At 47.7% G+C, this 16,096-nt stretch overlaps 1 protein-coding gene across 2 annotated transcripts in view; it reads left to right on the top strand.

The window, feature by feature from the left end:
- The window catches only part of LOC132206119 (telethonin-like), an 83,421-nt gene that overhangs the window by 46,783 nt on the left and 20,542 nt on the right, over positions 1-16,096 (top strand). The gene's annotated exons all lie outside the window — the stretch shown is intronic.

Genomic DNA, 16,096 nt, shown 5'->3' with positions numbered 1-16,096 from the left:
GAGAGAGATTGAGAACGGAGTGAGGATATAAGGAGAGAGAGAGAGATTGAGAACAGAGAGAGGGAGTGAGAATAGAGAGAGACAGAGAGAGAGAGATTGAGAACAGAGAGAGGGAGTGAGGATACAGAGAGAGAGAGAGAGATTGAGATCAGAGAGAGGGAGTGAGGATAGAGGGAGAGAGATTGAGAACAGAGAGAGGTAGTGAGGATAGAGGGAGAGAGATTGAGAACTGAGAGAGGTAGTGAGGATAGAGGGAGAGAGATTGAGAACAGAGAGAGGGAATGAGGATCGAGGGAGAGAGATTGAGAACGGAATGAGGATAGAGAGAGAGAGATTGAGAACGGAGTGAGGATACAGATTGAGAGAGAGAGATTGAGAACCAGATAGAGGGAGTGAGCATAGAGGGAGAGAGATTGAGAACAGAGAGAGGGAGTGAGGATAGTGGGAGAGAGATTGAGAACGGAATGAGGATAGAGAGAGAGAGATTGAGAACGGAGTGAGGATAGAGAGAGAGAGATTGAGAACGGAGTGAGGATACAGATTGAGAGAGAGAGATTGAGAACCAGATAGAGGGAGTGAGCATAGAGGGAGAGAGATTGAGAACGGAGTGAAAATAGAGAGAGAGAGATTGAGAACAGAGTGAGGAAAGAGAGAGAGAGATTGAGAACGGAGTGAGGATAGAGAGAGAGAGAGAGAGATTGAGAATAGAGAGAGGGAGTGAGGATAGAGGGAGAGAGATTGAGAACAGAGAGAGGGAGTGAGGATAGAGGCAGAGAGATTGAGAACGGAGTGAGGATAGAGAGAGAGAGATTGAGAACGGAGTGAGGGTAGAGAGAGGGAGAATGAGAACGGAGTGAGGATACAGATTGAGAGAGAGAGATTGAGAACCAGATAGAGGGAGTGAGCATAGAGGGAGAGAGATTGAGAACGGAGTGAAGATAGAGAGAGAGAGATTGAGAACGGAGTGAGGAAAGAGAGAGAGAGAGATTGAGAATAGAGAGAGGGAGTGAGGATAGAGAGAGAGAGATTGAGAACAGAGAGAGGGAGTGAGGATAGAGGGAGAGAGATTGAGAATGGAGTGAGGATAGAGAGAGAGAGATTGAGAACAGAGAGGGAGTGAGGATAGAGAGAGAGAGGGAGACAGAGATTGAGAACAGAGAGAGGGAGTGAGGATAGAGGGAGAGAGATTGAGAACAGAATGAGGATAGAGAGAGAGAGAGATTGAGAACAGAGAGGGAGTGAGGATAGAGAGAGAGAGAGAGACAGAGATTGAGAACAGAGAGAGGGAGTGAGGATAGAGGGAGAGAGATTGAGAACAGAATGAGGATAGAGAGAGAGAGATTGAGAACGGAGTGAGGTTAGAGAGAGAGAGAGATGGAGAACGGAGTGAGGATAGAGAGAGAGAGGGATTGAGAACAGAGAGAGGGAGTGAGGATAGAGAGAGAGAGAGATTGAGAACAGAGAGAGGGAGTGAGGATAGAGGGAGAGAGGTTGAGAACGGAGTGAGGATAGAGAGAGAGAGATTGAGAGTGGAGTGAGGATAGAGAGAGAGAGAGATTGAGAACCGAAGCAGGGAGAGAGGATAGAGAGAGAGAGAGAGAGAGAGATTGAGAACAGAGAGAGGGAGTGAGGATAGAGAGAGAGAAAGAGAGATTGAGAACAGAGAGAGGGAGTGAGGATAGAGGGAGAGAGGTTGAGAACGGAGTGAGGATAGAGAGAGAGAGATTGAGGATGGAGTGAGGATAGAGAGAGAGAGAGATTGAGAACAGAGAGAGGGAGTGAGGATAGAGAGAGAGAAAGAGATTGAGAACAGAGAGAGGGAGTGAGGATAGAGAGAGAGGGAGAGATTGAGAACAGAGAGAGGGAGTGAGGATAGAGGGAGAGAGTTTGAGAACAGAGAGAGGGAGTGAGGATAGACGGTGAGAGATTGAGAACAGAGAGAGGGAGTGAGGATAGATGGAGAGCGGTTGAGAACGGAGTGAGGATTGAGAGAGAGAGATTGAGAAGCGAGTGAGGATAGAGAGAGAGAGATTGAGAACGGAGTGAGGATAGAGAGAGACAGAGAGAGATTGAGAACAGAGAGAGGGAGTGAGGATAGAGGGAGAGAGATTGAGAACGGAGTGAGGATATAGGGCGAGAGAGAGAGATTGAGAACAGAGAGAGGGAGTGAGGATACAGAGAGAGAGAGAGAGATTGAGATCAGAGAGAGGGAGTGAGGATAGAGGGAGAGAGATTGAGAACAGAGAGAGGTAGTGAGGATAGAGGGAGAGAGATTGAGAACAGAGAGAGGGAGTGAGGATAGAGGGAGAGAGATTGAGAATGGAATGAGGATAGAGAGAGAGCGATTTGAGAACGGAGTGAGGATACAGATTGAGAGAGAGAGATTGAGAACCAGATACAGGGAGTGAGCATAGAGGGAGAGAGATTGAGAACGGAGTGAAGATAGAGAGAGAGAGATTGAGAACGGAGTGAGGATAGAGAGAGAGAGAGATATTGAGAATAGAGAGAGGGAGTGAGGATAGAGAGAGAGAGAGAGATTGAGAACAGAGAGAGGGAGTGAGGATAGAGGGAGAGAGATTGAAAACAGAGAGAGGGAGTGATGATAGAGGCAGAGAGATTGAGAACGGAGTGAGGATAGAGAGAGAGAGATTGAGAACGGAGTGAGGATAGAGAGAGAGAGAATGAGAACGGAGTGAGGATACAGATTGAGAGAGAGAGATTGAGAACCAGATAGAGGGAGTGAGCATAGAGGGAGAGAGATTGAGAACGGAGTGAAGATAGAGAGAGAGAGATTGAGAACGGAGTGAGGAAGTGGGGATAGGGAGAGAGAGAGAGAGAGATTGAGAACAGAGAGAGGGAGTGAGGATAGAAGGAGAGAGATGGAGAATGGAGTGAGGATAGAGAGAGAGAGAGATTTAGAATAGAGAGAGGGAGTGAGGATAGAGGGAGAGAGATTGAGAACGGAATGAGGATAGAGAGAGAGAGATTGAGAACGGAGTGAGGAGAGAGAGAGAAAGAGATTGAGAACTGAGTGAGGATAGAGGGAGAGAGATTGAGAACGGAGTGAGGATAGAAAGAGAGAGATTGAGAACGGAGTGAGGATAGAGAGAGAGAGAGAGAGAGATTGAGAATAGAGAGAGGGAGTGAGAATAGAGGGAGAGAGATTGAGAACAGAGAGAGGATAGAGAGAGAGAGAGATTGAGAATGGAGTGAGGATAGAGAGAGAGAGAGAGATTGAGAACAGAGAGAGGGAGTGAGGATAGAAGGAGAGAGAATGAGAATGGAGTGAGCATAGAGAGAGAGAGAGATTGAGAATGGAGTGAGGATAGAGAGAGAGTGATTGAGAACGGAGTGAGGATAGAGAGAGAGAGAGATTGAGAACAGCGAGGGAGTGAGGATAGAGAGAGAGAGAGATTTAGAACAGAGAGAGGGAGTGAGGATAGAGGGAGAGAGATTGAGAACGGAATGAGGATAGAGAGAGAGAGATTGAGAACGGAGTGAGAGAGAGATTGAGAACGGAGTGAGGACAGAGGGAGAGAGATTGAGAACGGAGTGAGGATAGAGGGAGAGAGATTGAGAACGGAGTGAAAATAGAGAGAGAGAGATTGAGAACAGAGTGAGGAAAGAGAGAGAGAGATTGAGAACGGAGTGAGGATAGAGAGACAGAGAGAGAGATTGAGAATAGAGAGAGGGAGTGAGGATAGAGGGAGAGAGATTGAGAACAGAGAGAGGGAGTGAGGATAGAGGCAGAGAGATTGAGAACGGAGTGAGGATAGAGAGAGAGAGATTGAGAACGGAGTGAGGGTAGAGAGAGGGAGTATGAGAACGGAGTGAGGATACAGATTGAGAGAGAGAGATTGAGAACCAGATAGAGGGAGTGAGCATAGAGGGAGAGAGATTGAGAACGGAGTGAAGATAGAGAGAGAGAGATTGAGAACGGAGTGAGGAAAGAGAGAGAGAGAGATTGAGAATAGAGAGAGGGAGTGAGGATAGAGGGAGAGAGATTGAGAACAGAGAGAGGGAGTGAGGATAGAGGCAGAGAGATTGAGAACGGAGTGAGGATAGAGAGAGAGAGATTGAGAACGGAGTGAGGGTAGAGAGAGGGAGTATGAGAACGGAGTGAGGATACAGATTGAGAGAGATGGAGAACGGAGTGAGGATAGAGAGAGAGAGGGATTGAGAACAGAGAGAGGGAGTGAGGATAGAGAGAGAGAGAGAGAGAGAGAGAGATTGAGAACAGAGAGAGGGAGTGAGGATAGAGGGAGAGAGGTTGAGAACGGAGTGAGGATAGAGAGAGAGAGATTGAGAGTGGAGTGAGGATAGAGAGAGAGAGAGATTGAGAACCGAGACAGGGAGAGAGGATAGAGAGAGAGAGAGAGAGAGAGATTGAGAACAGAGAGAGGGAGTGAGGATAGAGAGAGAGAAAGAGAGATTGAGAACAGAGAGAGGGAGTGAGGATAGAGGGAGAGAGATTGAGAACAGAGAGAGGGAGTGAGGATAGAGGCAGAGAGATTGAGAACGGAGTGAGGATAGAGAGAGAGAGATTGAGAACGGAGTGAGGGTAGAGAGAGGGAGTATGAGAACGGAGTGAGGATACAGATTGAGAGAGAGAGATTGAGAACCAGATAGAGGGAGTGAGCATAGAGGGAGAGAGATTGAGAACGGAGTGAAGATAGAGAGAGAGAGATTGAGAACGGAGTGAGGAAAGAGAGAGAGAGAGATTGAGAATAGAGAGAGGGAGTGAGGATAGAGGGAGAGAGATTGAGAACAGAGAGAGGGAGTGAGGATAGAGGCAGAGAGATTGAGAACGGAGTGAGGATAGAGAGAGAGAGATTGAGAACGGAGTGAGGGTAGAGACAGGGAGTATGAGAACGGAGTGAGGATACAGATTGAGAGAGAGAGATTGAGAACCAGATAGAGGGAGTGAGCATAGAGGGAGAGAGATTGAGAACGGAGTGAAGATAGAGAGAGAGAGATTGAGAACGGAGTGAGGAAAGAGAGAGAGAGAGATTGAGAATCGAGAGAGGGAGTGAGGATAGAGAGAGAGAGAGAGAGATTGAGAACAGAGAGAGGGAGTGAGGATAGAGGGAGAGAGATTGAGAATGGAGTGAGGATAGAGAGAGAGAGATTGAGAACGGAGTGAGGATAGAGAGAGAGAGATTGAGAACAGAGAGGGAGTGAGGATAGAGAGAGAGAGAGAGACAGAGATTGAGAACAGAGAGAGGGAGTGAGGATAGAGGGAGAGAGATTGAGAACAGAATGAGGATAGAGAGAGAGAGATTGAGAACGGAGTGAGGATAGAGAGAGAGAGAGATGGAGAACGGAGTGAGGATAGAGAGAGAGAGGGATTGAGAACAGAGAGAGGGAGTGAGGATAGAGAGAGAGAGAGAGAGATTGAGAACAGAGAGAGGGAGTGAGGATAGAGGGAGAGAGGTTGAGAACGGAGTGAGGATAGAGAGAGAGAGATTGAGAGTGGAGTGAGGATAGAGAGAGAGAGAGATTGAGAACCGAGACAGGGAGAGAGGATAGAGAGAGAGAGAGAGAGAGAGATTGAGAACAGAGAGAGGGAGTGAGGATAGAGAGAGAGAAAGAGAGATTGAGAACAGAGAGAGGGAGTGAGGATAGAGGGAGAGAGGTTGAGAACGGAGTGAGGATAGAGAGAGAGAGATTGAGAGTGGAGTGAGGATAGAGAGAGAGAGAGATTGAGAACAGAGAGAGGGAGTGAGGATAGAGAGAGAGAAAGAGATTGAGAACAGAGAGAGGGAGTGAGGATAGAGAGAGAGGGAGAGATTGAGAACAGAGAGAGGGAGTGAGCATAGAGAGAGAGAAAGAGATTGAGAACAGAGAGAGGGAGTGAGGATAGAGAGAGAGGGAGAGATTGAGAACAGAGAGAGGGAGTGAGGATAGAGAGAGAGAGAGAGATTGTGAACAGAGAGAGGGAGTGAGGATAGAGGGAGAGAGTTTGAGAACAGAGAGAGGGAGTGAGGATAGACGGTGAGAGATTGAGAACAGAGAGAGGGAGAGAGGATAGAGGGTGAGAGATTGAGAACGGAGTGAGGATATAGGGAGAGTGAGAGAGATTGAGAACAGAGAGAGGGAGTGAGGATACAGAGAGAGAGAGAGAGATTGAGATCAGAGAGAGGGAGTGAGGATAGAGGGAGAGAGATTGAGAACAGAGAGAGGTAGTGAGGATAGAGGGAGAGAGATTGAGAACAGAGAGAGGGAGTGAGGATAGAGGGGGAGAGATTGAGAACGGAATGAGGATAGAGAGAGAGCGATTGAGAACGGAGTGAGGATACAGATTGAGAGAGAGAGATTGAGAACCAGATACAGGGAGTGAGCATAGAGGGAGAGAGATTGAGAACGGAGTGAAGATAGAGAGAGAGAGATTGAGAACAGAGTGAGGAAAGAGAGAGAGAGATTGAGAACGGAGTGAGGATAGAGAGAGAGTGATTGAGAACGGAGTGAGGAAAGAGAGAGAGAGATTGAGAACGGAGTGAGGACAGAGAGAGAGAGAGAAAGATTGAGAACGGAGTGAGGATAGAGAGAGAGAGAGATTGAGAATGAAGTGAGGATAGAGAGAGAGAGAGAGAGAGAGATTGAGAATAGAGAGAGGGAGTGAGGATAGAGAGAGAGAGATTGAGAACAGAGAGAGGGAGTGAGAATAGAGGGAGAGAGATTGAGAACAGAGAGAGGTAGTGAGGATAGAGGGAGAGAGATTGAGAACAGAGAGAGGGAGTGAGGATAGAGGGGGAGAGATTGAGAACGGAATGAGGATAGAGAGAGAGCGATTGAGAACGGAGTGAGGATACAGATTGAGAGAGAGAGATTGAGAACCAGATACAGGGAGTGAGCATAGAGGGAGAGAGATTGAGAACGGAGTGAAGATAGAGAGAGAGAGATTGAGAACAGAGTGAGGAAAGAGAGAGAGAGATTGAGAACGGAGTGAGGATAGAGAGAGAGAGAGATATTGAGAATAGAGAGAGGGAGTGAGGATAGAGAGAGAGAGAGAGATTGAGAACAGAGAGAGGGAGTGAGGATAGAGGGAGAGAGATTGAAAACAGAGAGAGGGAGTGATGATAGAGGCAGAGAGATTGAGAACGGAGTGAGGATAGAGAGAGGGAGATTGAGAACGGAGTCAGGATAGAGAGAGAGAGAATGAGAACGGAGTGAGGATACAGATTGAGAGAGAGAGATTGAGAACCAGATAGAGGGAGTGAGCATAGAGGGAGAGAGATTGAGAACGGAGTGAAGATAGAGAGAGAGAGATTGAGAACGGAGTGAGGAAGTGGGGATAGGGAGAGAGAGAGAGAGAGATTGAGAACAGAGAGAGGGAGTGAGGATAGAAGGAGAGAGATTGAGAATGGAGTGAGGATAGAGAGAGAGAGAGATTTAGAATAGAGAGAGGGAGTGAGGATAGAGGGAGAGAGATTGAGAACGGAATGAGGATAGAGAGAGAGAGATTGAGAACGGAGTGAGGAGAGAGAGAGAAAGAGATTGAGAACGGAGTGAGGATAGAGGGAGAGAGATTGAGAACGGAGTGAGGATAGAAAGAGAGTGATTGAGAACGGAGTGAGGATAGAGAGAGAGTGATTGAGAACGGAGTGAGGAAAGAGAGAGAGAGATTGAGAACGGAGTGAGGACAGAGAGAGAGAGAGAAAGATTGAGAACGGAGTGAGGATAGAGAGAGAGAGATTGAGAATGAAGTGAGGATGGAGAGAGAGAGAGAGAGAGAGATTGAGAATAGAGAGAGGGAGTGAGGATAGAGAGAGAGAGATTGAGAACAGAGAGAGGGAGTGAGAATAGAGGGAGAGAGATTGAGAACAGAGAGAGGATAGAGAGAGAGAGAGATTGAGAATGGAGTGAGGATAGAGAGAGAGTGAGATTGAAAACAGAGAGAGGGAGTGGGGATAGAGAGAGAGAGAGAGAGAGATTGAGAACAGAGAGAGGGAGTGAGGATAGAAGGAGAGAGATTGAGAATGGAGTGAGCATAGAGAGAGAGAGAGATTGAGAATGGAGTGAGGAGAGAGAGAGTGATTGAGAACGGAGTGAGGATAGAGAGAGAGAGAGATTGAGAACAGCGAGGGAGTGAGGATAGAGAGAGAGAGAGATTTAGAACAGAGAGAGGGAGTGAGGATAGAGGGAGAGAGATTGAGAACGGAATGAGGATAGAGAGAGAGAGATTGAGAACGGAGTGAGAGAGAGATTGAGAACGGAGTGAGGATAGAGGGAGAGAGATTGAGAACGGAGTGAGGATAGAAAGAGAGAGATTGAGAACGGAGTGAGGATAGAGAGAGAGTGATTGAGAACGGAGTGAGGAAAGAGAGAGAGAGATTGAGAACGGAGTGAGGATAGAGAGAGAGAGAGAGAGATTGAGAATGGAGTGAGGATAGAGAGAGAGAGAGAGAGATTGAGAATGGAGTGAGGACAGAGAGAGAGAGAGATTGAAAACAGAGAGAGGGAGTGGGGATTGAGAGAGAGAGATTGAAAACAGAGATAGGAAGTGGGGAAAGAGAGAGAGAGAGAGAGATTGAGAACAGAGAGAGGGAGTGAGGATAGAAGGAGAGAGATTGAGAATGGAGTGAGGATAGAGAGAGAGATTGAGAATGGAGTGAGGATAGAGAGAGAGATTGAGAACGGAGTGAGGATAGAGAGAGAGAGAGATTGAGACCGGAGAGAAGGAGTGAGGACTGAGAAAGAGATTGAGAACAGAGAGAGGGAGTGAGGATAGAGGGAGAAAGAGAGAGATTGAGAACAGAGAGAGGGAGTGAGGATAGAGGGAGAGAGATGGAGAACAGAGAGAGCGAGTGAGGATAGAGAGAGAGATTGAGAACAGAGAGAGGGAGTGAGGATAGATAGAGAGAGAGAGAGACATTGAGAACGGAGAGAAGGAGTGAGGACTGAGAAAGAGATTGAGAACAGAGAGAGGGAGTGAGGATAGAGAGAGAGAGAGATTGAGAACAGAGAGAGGGTTTGACAATAGAGATTGAGAACAAAAAGAGAGGGAGTGAGGACTGAGAGAGAGATTGAGAACAGAGAGAGGGAGTGAGGATAGAGAGAGAGAGAGAGATTGGGAACAGAGAGAGGGAGTGGGGATAGAGATTGAGAACAGAGAGAGGGAGTGAGGAATGAGGGAGAGAGATTGAGAACAGAGAGAGGGAGTGAGGATAGAGGGAGAGAGATTGAGAACAGAGAGAGGGAGTGAGGATAGAGGGAGAGAGATGGAGAACAGAGAGAGGGAGTGAGGGTAGAGGGAGAGAGATTGAGAACGGAGAGAGGGAGTGAGCATAGAGGGAGAGAGATTGAGAACGGAGTGAGGATAGAGAGAGAGAGAGATTGAGAACAGAGACAGGGAGTGAGGATAGGGAGGGAGAGAGATTGAGAACAGAGAGTGGGAGTGAGGATAGAGAGAGAGAGAGAGAGAGATTGAGAACAGAGAGAGGGAGTGAGTATAGAGGGAGAGAGATTGAGAACAGAGAGAGGGAGTGAGTATAGAGGGAGAGAGATTGAGAACAGAGAGAGGGAGTGAGGATAGAGGGAGAGAGATTGAGAACAGAGAGAGGGAGTGATGATAGAGAGAGAGAGATTGAGAACGGAGTGAGGATAGAGAGAGAGAGATTGAGAACGGAGAGAGGATAGAGAGAGAGAGATTGAGAATGGAGTGAGGATAGAGAGAGAGAGAGAGATTGAGAACGGAGTGAGGATAGAGAGAGAGAGAGAGATTGAGAACAGAGACAGGGAGTGAGGATAGGGAGAGAGAGAGATTGAGAACAGTGAGAGGGAGTGAGTATAGAGGGAGAGAGATTGAGAACAGAGAGAGGGAGTGAGTATAGAGGGAGAGAGATTGAGAACAGAGAGAGGGAGTGAGGATAGAGGGAGAGAGATTGAGAACAGAGAGAGGGAGTGATGATAGAGAGAGAGAGATTGAGAACGGAGTGAGGATAGAGAGAGAGAGATTGAGAACAGAGAGAGGGAGTGAGGATAGAGGGGGAGAGATTGAGAACGGAGAGAGGATAGAGAGAGAGAGATTGAGAACGGAGTGAGGATAGAGAGAGAGAGAGAGATTGAGAACAGAGAGAGGGAGTGAGGAAAGGGAGAGAGAGAGAGAGAGAGATTGAGAACAGAGAGAGGGAGTGAGTATAGAGGGAGAGAGATTGAGAACAGAGAGAGGGAGTGAGGATAGAGGGAGAGAGATTGAGAAAGGAGAGAGGATAGAGAGAGAGAGATTGAGAACGGAGTGAGGATAGAGAGAGAGAGATTGAGAAAGGAGAGAGGATAGAGAGAGAGAGATTGAGAACGGAGTGAGGATAGAGAGAGAGAGATTGGGAACAGAGACAGGGAGTGGGGATAGAGATTGAGAACAGAGAGAGGGAGTGAGGAATGAGGGAGAGTGATTGAGAACAGAGAGAGGGAGTGAGGATAGAGGGAGAGAGATTGAGAACAGAGAGAGGGAGTGAGGATAGAGGGAGAGAGATGGAGAACAGAGAGAGGGAGTGAGGATAGAGGGAGAGAGATGGAGAACAGAGAGAGGGAGTGAGGATAGAGGGAGAGAGATGGAGAACAGAGAGAGGGAGTGAGGGTAGAGGGAGAGAGAGAGATTGAGAACAGAGACAGGGAGTGAGGATAGGGAGAGAGAGAGATTGAGAACAGAGAGTGGGAGTGAGGATAGAGAGAGAGAGAGAGATTGAGAACAGAGAGAGGGAGTGGGTATAGAGGGAGAGAGATTGAGAACAGAGAGAGGGAGTGAGGATAGAGGGAGAGAGATTGAGAACGGAGTGAGGATAGAGAGAGAGAGATTGAGAACGGAGTGAGGATAGAGAGAGAGAGAGATTGAGAACAGAGAGAGGGAGTGAGCATAGAGGGAGAGAGATTGAGAACGGAGTGAGGATAGAGAGAGAGAGAGATTGAGAACAGAGACAGGGAGTGAGGATAGGGAGAGAGAGAGATTGAGAACAGAGAGTGGGAGTGAGGATAGAGAGAGAGAGAGAGATTGAGAACAGAGAGAGGGAGTGGGTATAGAGGGAGAGAGATTGAGAACAGAGAGAGGGAGTGAGGATAGAGGGAGAGAGATTGAGAACGGAGTGAGGATAGAGAGAGAGAGAGATTGAGAACGGAGTGAGGATAGAGAGAGAGAGAGATTGAGAACAGAGAGAGGGAGTGAGGATAGAGGGGGAGAGATTGAGAACGGAGAGAGGATAGAGAGAGAGAGATTGAGAACGGAGAGAGGATAGAGAGAGAGAGATTGAGAACGGAGTGAGGATAGAGAGAGAGAGAGATTGAGAACAGAGAGAGGGTTTGAGAATAGAGATTGAGAACAAAGAGAGGGAGTGAGGACAGAGAGAGAGATTGAGAACAGAGAGAAGGAGTGAGGACTGAGAGAGAGAGATTGAGAACAGAGAAAGGGAGTGAGGATAGATAGAGAGAGAGATTGGGAACAGAGAGAGGGAGTGAGGATAGAGATTGAGAACAGAGAGAGGGAGTGAGGATAGAGGGAGAGAGATTGAGAACGGAGAGAGGGAGTGAGGATAGAGGGAGAGAGAGAGAGATTGAGAACAGAGAGAGGGAGTGAGGATAGAGGGAGAGAGATGGAGTACAGAGAGAGGGAGTGAGGATAGAGAGAGGGAGAGAGATTGAGAACAGAGAGAGGGAGTGAGGATAGAGAGAGAGAGAGAGATTGAGAACAGAGAGAGGGATTGAGAACAGAGGGAGAGAGATTGAGAAGGGAGTGAGGATAGAGGGAGAGAGATTGAGAACGGAGTGAGGATAGAAAGAGAGAGATTGAGAACGGAGTAAGGATAGAGAGAGAGAGATTGAGAACGGAGTGAGGATAGAGAGAGAGAGTGATTGAGAACGGAGTGAGAATAGAGAGAGAGAGATTGAGAACAGAGCGAGGGAGTGAGGGTAGAGATTGAGAACAAAGAGAGGGAGTGAGGATAGAGGGAGAGAGATTGAGAACAGAGAGAGGGTGTCAGGATAGAGATTCAGAACAAAGAGAGGGAGTGAGGACTGAGAAAGAGAGAGAGAGCGACATTGAGAACAGAGAGAAGGAGTGAGGACTGAGAGAGAGATTGAGAACAGAGAGAGGGAGTGAGGATAGAGAGAGAGAGATTGAGAACAGAGAGAGGGAGTGAGGATAGAGAGAGAGAGAGATTGAGAACAGAGCGAGGGAGTGAGGGTAGAGATTGAGAGATTGAGAACAGAGAGAGGGAGTGAGGATAGAGATTGAGAACAGGGAGAGGGAGTGAGGATAGTCGGAGAGAGATTGAGAACAGAGACAGGCAGTGAGGATAGAGGGAGAGAGATTGAGAACAGAGAGAGGGAGTGAGGACTGAGAGAGAGACATTGGGAACGGAGAGAAGGAGTGAGGACTGAGAAAGAGATTGAGAACAGAGAGAGGGAGTGTGGATAGAGGGAGAGAGATTGAGAACATAGAGAGGGAGTGAGGATAGAGATTGAGAACAAAGAGAGGGAGTGAGGATAGAGGGAGAGAGATTGAGAACAGAGAGAGGGAGTGAGGATAGAGAGAGAGAGAGAGATTGAGAAGAGAGAGAGGGAGTGAGGGTAGAGGGAGAGAGAGATTGAGAAGAGAGAGAGGGAGTGAGGGTAGAGGGAGAGAGATTGAGAACAGAGAGAGGGAGTGAGGATAGAGGGAGAGAGATTGAGAACAGAGAGAGGGAGTGAGGATAGAGGGAGAGAGATTGAGAACAGAGAGAGGGAGTGAGGATAGAGATTGAGAACAAAGAGAGGGAGTGAGGATAGAGGGAGAGAGATTGAGAACTTAGAGAGGGAGTGAGGATAGAGAGAGAGAGAGATTGAGAAGAGAGAGAGGGAGTGAGGGTAGAGGGAGAGAGATTGAGAACAGAGAGAGGGAGTGAGGATAGAGATTGAGAACAAAGAGAGGGAGTGAGGATAGAGGGAGAGAGATTGAGAACAAAGAGAGGGAGTGAGGATAGAGATTGAGAACAGAGAGAGGGAGTGAGGATAGAGAGAGAGAGATTTTGAACAGAGAGAGGGAGTGAGGATAGAGAGAGCGAGATTCAGAACAGAGAGAGGGAGTGAGGAAAGAGAGAGGGAGTGAGGACTGAGAGAAGAGATTGAGAACAGAGAGAGGGAGTGAGGACAGAGAGAGAGAGAGATTGAGAACAGAGAGAGGGAGTGAGGATAGAGAGAGAGAGATTGAGAACAGAGAGAGGGAGTGAGGATAGAGAGAGAGAGATTGAGAATAGAGAAAGGGAGTGAGGATAGAGTTTGTGAACAAAGAGAGGGAGTGAGGATACAGAGAGAGAGATTGAGAACAGAGAGAGAGATTGAGAACAGAGAGAGAGATTGAGAACAGAGAGAGGGAGTGAGGATACAGAGAGAGAGATTGAGAACAGAGAGAGAGAGTGAGGATAGAGAGAGAGAGATTGAGAACAGAGAGGGAGTGAGGATAACGAGAGGGAGTGAGGATAGAGAGAGAGAGAGATTGAGAAGAGAGAGAGGGAGTGAGGGTAGAGGGAGAGAGATTGAGAACAGAGAGAGGGAGTGAGGATAGAGAGAGAGAGAGATTGAGAAGAGAGAGAGGGAGTGAGGGTAGAGGGAGAGAGATTGAGAACAGAGAGAGGGAGTGAGGATAGAGGGAGAGAGATTGAGAACAGAGAGAGGGAGTGAGGATATAGATTGAGAACAAAGCGAGGGAGTGAGGATAGAGCGAGAGAGATGGAGAACAGAGAGAGGGAGTGAGGATAGAGAGAGAGAGACATTGAGAACGGAGAGAAGGAGTGAGGACTGAGAGAGAGATTGAGAACAGAGAGCGGGAGTGAGGATAGAGAGAGAGATTTAGAACAGAGAGAGGGAGTGAGGATAGAGGGAGAGAGATTGAGAACAGAGAGAGAGAGTGAGGATAGAGAGAGAGAGATTGAGAACAGAGAGGGAGTGAGGATAAAGAGATAGAGATTGAGAACAGAGAGAGGGATTGAGAACAGAGAGGGAGTGAGGATAGAGAGAGGGAGTGAGGATAGAGATAGAGAGATTGAGAACAGAGAGAGGGAGTGAGGATAGAGAGAGAGAGAGATTGAGAAGAGAGAGAGGGAGTGAGGGTAGAGGGAGAGAGATTGAGAACAGAGAGAGGGAGTGAGGATAGAGGGAGAGAGATTGAGAACAGAGAGAGGGAGTGAGGATATAGATTGAGAACAAAGCGAGGGAGTGAGGATAGAGGGAGAGAGATGGAGAACAGAGAGAGGGAGTGAGGATAGAGAGAGAGAGAGAGATTGAGAAGAGAGAGAGGGAGTGAGGGTAGAGGGAGAGAGATTGAGAACAGAGAGAGGGAGTGAGGATAGAGATTGAGAACAAAGAGAGGGAGTGAGGATAGAGGGAGAGAGATTGAGAACAAAGAGAGGGAGTGAGGACTGAGAGAGAGAGAGAGACATTGAGAACGGAGAGAAGGAGTGAGGACTGAGAGAGAGATTGAGAACAGAGAGCGGGAGTGAGGATAGAGAGAGAGATTTAGAACAGAGAGAGGGAGTGAGGATAGAGATTGAGAACAAATAGAGGGAGTGAGGATAGACGGAGAGAGATTGAGAACAGACAGAGGGAGTGAGGATAGAGGGAGAGAGATTGAGAACAGACAGAGGGAGTGAGGATAGAGATTGAGAACAAAGAGAGGGAGTGAGGATAGAGCGTGAGATTGCGAACAGAGAGTGGTAGTGAGGATAGAGAGAGAGAGAGATTGAGAACAGAGAGAGGGAGTGAGGATAGAGATTGAGAACAGAGAGAGGGAGTGAGGATAGAGGGAGAGAGATGGAGAACAGAGAGAGGGAGTCAGGATAGAGAGAGAGAGAGATTTAGAACAGAGAGAGGGAGTGAGGATAGAGATTGAGAACAGAGAGAGGGAGTGAGGATAGAGAGAGAGAGATTTTGAACAGAGAGAGGGAGTGAGGATAGAGAGAGCGAGATTCAGAACAGAGAGAGGGAGTGAGGAAAGAGAGAGGGAGTGAGGACTGAGAGAAGAGATTGAGAACAGAGAGAGGGAGTGAGGACAGAGAGAGAGAGAGATTGAGAACAGAGAGAGGGAGTGAGGATAGAGAGAGAGAGATTGAGAACAGAGAGAGGGAGTGAGGATAGAGAGAGAGAGATTGAGAATAGAGAGAGGGAGTGAGGATAGAGTTTGTGAACAAAGAGAGGGAGTGAGGATAGAGAGAGAGAGATTGAGAACGGAGTGAGGAGAGAGAGAGAAAGAGATTGAGAACGGAGTGCGGATAGAGGGAGAGAGATTGAGAACGGAGTGAGGAAAGAGAGAGAGAGATTGAGAACGGAGTGAGGACAGAGAGAGAGAGAGAAAGATTGAGAACGGAGTGAGGATAGAGAGAGAGAGATTGAGAATGGAGTGAGGATAGAGAGAGAGAGAGAGAGAGATTGAGAATAGAGAGAGGGAGTGAGGATAGAGAGAGAGAGATTGAGAACAGAGAGAGGGAGTGAGGATAGAGGGAGAGAGATTGAGAACAGAGAGAGGGAGTGATGATAGAGGCAGAGAGATTGAGAACGGAGTGAGGATAGAGAGAGAGAGAGATTGAGAATGGAGTGAGGATAGAGAGAGAGAGAGATTGAAAACAGAGAGAGGGAGTGGGGATAGAGAGAGAGAGAGAGAGAGAGAGAGAGAGAGAGATTGAGAACAGAGAGAGGGAGTGAGGATAGAAGGAGAGAGATTGAGAATGGAGTGAGGATAGAGAGAGAGAGATTGAGAATGGAGTGAGGATAGAGAGAAAGAGAGATTGAGAACAGCGAGGGAGTGAGGATAGAGAGAGAGAGAGATTTAGAACGGAATGAGGATAGAGAGAGAGAGATTGAGAACGGAGTGAGGATAGAGGGAGAGAGATTGAGAACGGAGTGAGGATAGAGGGAGAGAGATTGAGAACGGAGTGAGGATAGAGGGAGAGAGATTGAGAACGGAGTGAGGATAGAGGGAGAGAGATTGAGAACGGAGTGAGGATAGAAAGAGAGAGATTGAAAACAGAGAGAGGGAGTGGGGATTGAGAGAGAGAGATTGAAAACAGAGAGAGGAAGTGGGGAAAGAGAGAGAGAGAGAGAGATTGAGAACAGAGAGAGGGAGTGAGGATAG

Source organism: Stegostoma tigrinum, chromosome 31 (assembly GCF_030684315.1).
Source record: "Stegostoma tigrinum isolate sSteTig4 chromosome 31, sSteTig4.hap1, whole genome shotgun sequence".
Lineage (NCBI taxonomy): Eukaryota > Metazoa > Chordata > Chondrichthyes > Orectolobiformes > Stegostomatidae > Stegostoma > Stegostoma tigrinum.
The sequence above is the reverse complement of the archived record's forward strand: the minus strand, read 5'-3'. Positions and strand labels throughout refer to the sequence as shown.